At 43.9% G+C, this 3,858-nt stretch overlaps 1 long non-coding RNA gene across 1 annotated transcript; it reads right to left on the reverse strand.

Annotated features, from left to right (window-relative positions):
- Positions 1–1,555: 1,555 nt before the first annotated feature.
- LOC144130081 (uncharacterized) lies at positions 1,556–3,036 on the reverse strand. The gene is made up of 2 exons (XR_013313955.1): positions 2,912–3,036; positions 1,556–1,905 (listed from the first exon to the last, which is right to left on the reverse strand). It is a non-coding gene; the product is annotated as an uncharacterized LOC144130081 (long non-coding RNA).
- Between the last annotated feature and the right edge of the window lie 822 nt (positions 3,037–3,858).

The following is a 3,858-nucleotide window of genomic DNA, read 5'->3' on the forward strand; positions in this document are numbered from 1 at the left end:
ACAGAGACCAAGCGATTTGACCATAAGATTAGGCTCAGCTGCACGGAAATGCATGTGTACTAGTGTGGCCACTCATGGAAAGTGATCGCACACGTTACTGACACAAAAAGCCTTAGGCACATTGCACTTTATTCTAGTTACAAGAACTTACGCCAAAGTATAAAGAGCATAAACTCCGACTTCTGTCGTAGCGTGCTGTATGCACCGACTGACACAGGTCATTTTTATGCTACAATATCATGCTAAAACGTAAAATCAAATTTTACTTACAGAATAATGAAACTGATATTCTCCCTAGAATATACACGAATTATGGAATAGACACAAAATCTATTACGTTCGCTCTGTGTTCAATAACCTGGCATCTGGTGTACTGCAAATACATTCATCAAAAATACCATGATAGCTAATAGATAAATATATGCTTAGATAATGAGTAATCTCATCATGTCTGGGTATTTGCTTTTAATCTCAGTATGTTTCTTGGAATCAGCCTGTCTGTGTTTGTCTTGCTTTTTTTTCTTTGTTACATTTGTGCCTAAGGTGGAAGTCAATATTGTTTTTTGGGATGTTCATTTAAGTGCCTGCGTTTAAGAATTCGAACGCAGGAAAAGTCATTCTCGGGAACAGAATGAAATATATTGCTCCTGTTAGCATTTTTTTCTTTTTTATTTATGTGTAATATACCAATATTTATTTATTTCTGTATGCACACATACTGCTAGCCCTTTTGAGGATGTTATAGTAGGATTGGAGAACAATGGTTGGCAATAAAATAGGTGGTCGCTATAAACAGAAAGTAATAGTGCGCTCTGACGCAACTGAGATATAAAAGGGAAGCATTAAGATTTGCGCTAGAGACATACATGTTCATATGAAATAAAAAAAAACCCTGGTTCACTTTGCCACAACCGAAAAAAGATGTATTCAACTCTGTAGAGTATTTATAACCACTTCTTGGGATAGTTCAAGTTTGCCTTGAAGTACAAACGTAGAAAGATTGCTGAAGAATGTGGGGATAGATAGAGAATTCACAAGTTGTTCGGAAAAAGAGTTCCATTCCCGAATTCCGCATGTAAACAAGAATACCGAAATGTGGCTGTGTGATATCTGTATTCCTGGAGGTGTTTCTTGTGGTTGTGCCTCGCGCCTGAAAGAAACACATTCTTGCTACCGTCAGTTTTGAGTAAATTGCTGTAGAGCTTATAAAGAAGTATGAATGTAAATGGTATCGCGGCTCGTTCTTGCTCTGCTTTGTATAGATTAGTTGGTGTCCTGTCAAGAGTGCACTTTTGGTGTTCACATTTTTAAACACGTTATACGCGCTGTGGATATTTAAGAGAGGTGTTTACCATGCTTTCGTTGAATGAAAGAATTGCCACGAATAGGTTGTTTCTTCTTTGCAGTGCTCTGTAAGCCTGGAGTCAATAATCGTGTGTGTATATCTTCGCGATCAAGTCTACATTTAGAATTAGAGGAAAATTTGTACGTCTGGTTTGAAAGAAAACTCTGTCGAATTTTCGACGCGTATAACCCATAAGTAACACAGACTCTATTCTTTTGAAATTTTTACCACCTCTATTGAGTAAAATGAATCATTTATTTCACTGGAAGTCACAATAGTGTCACGTCGAGATTCCTTCACAAATGCACTTCACGTCCAGCGTCAGCCGTAGAATCCGCGGCCGAATCCTCCGTAGCCTCCGACTCCGCGCCCGAATCCTCCTCCGAATCCTCGGCCGTAGCCACCGTAGCCTCCGTATCCGCGGCCGAAGCCTCCTCCGTAGCCGCGTCCGAAGCCTCCACCGAAGCCGTACTGGGCGGCGGCCAGACTGCACAGGACAGCCAGCACCACGAGGGCGACCAGGAGGGACTTGCTGCTCATCATTGCTGCTTGGATTCTTTCTGCGGATGAGAAGGAGAAAAGAAATCAGGGGATAGCATGGGCAGGCATTTGTGAGCACTGGACGTCGTTTTGAAATTAGTAGAGCGTAATCAGACAAAGGAGAAGTGCACACCACGGGCGCTAAATCCGCATCAGCATTTATTAGATCCTTCGAAATGTTTCGAGCACGCGCTCATCGACTTCATCGACGATAGTTCCAGAGCAAAATAAGGACACTTTGTCGAGAGATGTAAAACACGTGAGGAGTGACAGACCATCTTAAAACATGCAGCACAGGATACTAAGAGATAAAGCAAGTCGGCACGAGAGCGCTAAGCTGGCCGTTCCATATAAAATAAACAAGAGCATGATTTCTACGGATACTGGATCATTGCATTGAAGAAACGTGTTTTTTTTTTCTCTGCCTACCGGGTCGGACGCTTCTCTAATGCGATTATCTGCATTAAATTCGCGCTCGCAGTGTCTGCGCTCGCTCCTATCCATGCTGTCGGTTTCCTCTCTCAAAGATTGAGAACATGACTCCAACTAGCCAACCATTCCACACTTCTAGACTAAATCTCTTTCCACTGCCGTCCAGAAAAACGCATGGAATTCGGAACGAGGACGTGTCTTTAAATTAATTAGGAAAATTTAGGCTACAGTTAATGTAGTCTTGATCCGTTGTGCTCATTGATCATGTCGCGCAATGTTCCACAGCTCTTTGACCTTATAGTTTATTGCAATATTCGGAAGTTATTGCGAGGCATACGATCTTCGCCATCTGCTTTATAGTTTATGAAGTGCAGAGCCTCAAAGTGAAATGCGGGAAAAAAATGAAAAAAATATTAAATAGCGACTTAAACTTAATATGCGTCCGCTACAGCCTCTGCGTCAAAGCTGTCAGTTACTTAAAAAGAAGTTTCGCAAATTACGTGAGATAAAGCATCGATAAGAATGCACAGTTCCTGAGTGCAGCATTGCGTGATTGAGGTGAACTAGTAACGCGCTGCTGCAGCCAGTGCTCACCTGTGGCTCTGCGAGGTGCTCGAGGCGAAGGAGCTGGGTGCTGGGGTGGATGAAGTGGCAGCGCTTATATAGCGCCCTGAGATGTACACACGTGCCGGAGCGTCCTTCGATGCTGGCGCTCTTATCGGAGGACGACAGTGCACCGGGAAAGCCACTTCCGCGTATGCCGCTGGGTGAACGAATTCTCCCTGGCCGACAGAGCGCCTTCGCAGTGACGCCAAAGTGGAGTTCCCACATTAGAAATGGTGGTGCAGATAGCGTCCGTTCCCGTAGGCTACCTTGCATGCAGGGCTTCCATTCTCATTTCCTTTCTTAGCGGTCCCGAGAGGCGTGCTCACGATTTCTCAGCCCAACCTCGGCCGCTCTGAGGGGTGTGGATAGGATATTTAGTCCGTTTTTCAAGCAAAACTTTAGTAAAATCTGCATGACCGAAAGCTAGCCTAAGTGAAAGGCGTATCAGTGACCGCGCTGCAGCCCCGAGAAGGCTATCATCAACGAGCAACCTAATGCGCCTTTCGCATGATGCTATTGCATGTATGTCACCAAACGAATTCGCTATTTATGTAATCTGTGTTCATTGAAGATTGCCAGATGTATGCGTTGTGTCACGAAAGAGATTTTATACAGTCGAGTCTACTTAAAACGGCAGCAGTTATAATGAACGCTCGCTTATTACTAACAAAGTCGGTGCTACGGTCAAAATAAGTAGTAGGACAATCCCACTGCCTCCCGGATAGAATGGAAAGCATGACTTCACAACTCGATTACAGCTTATTAGTGCAGATTCTTGGGCGAGTTGGTGAAGCGGCATAATCCAGAAAACTTTCGCAAACCCAGACGGGACACGAGGCAGAAACACGCACACGCTGGAATGTGTGTGCTTGTTTCTGCCTCGTCTGCCGTCCTGGTTTGGGCATGGTTTTTTTTTCTTTTCATTATAGGGAACC

This window comes from Amblyomma americanum, chromosome 4 (genome assembly GCF_052857255.1).
Source record: "Amblyomma americanum isolate KBUSLIRL-KWMA chromosome 4, ASM5285725v1, whole genome shotgun sequence".
Taxonomy (NCBI): Eukaryota; Metazoa; Arthropoda; class Arachnida; order Ixodida; family Ixodidae; genus Amblyomma; species Amblyomma americanum.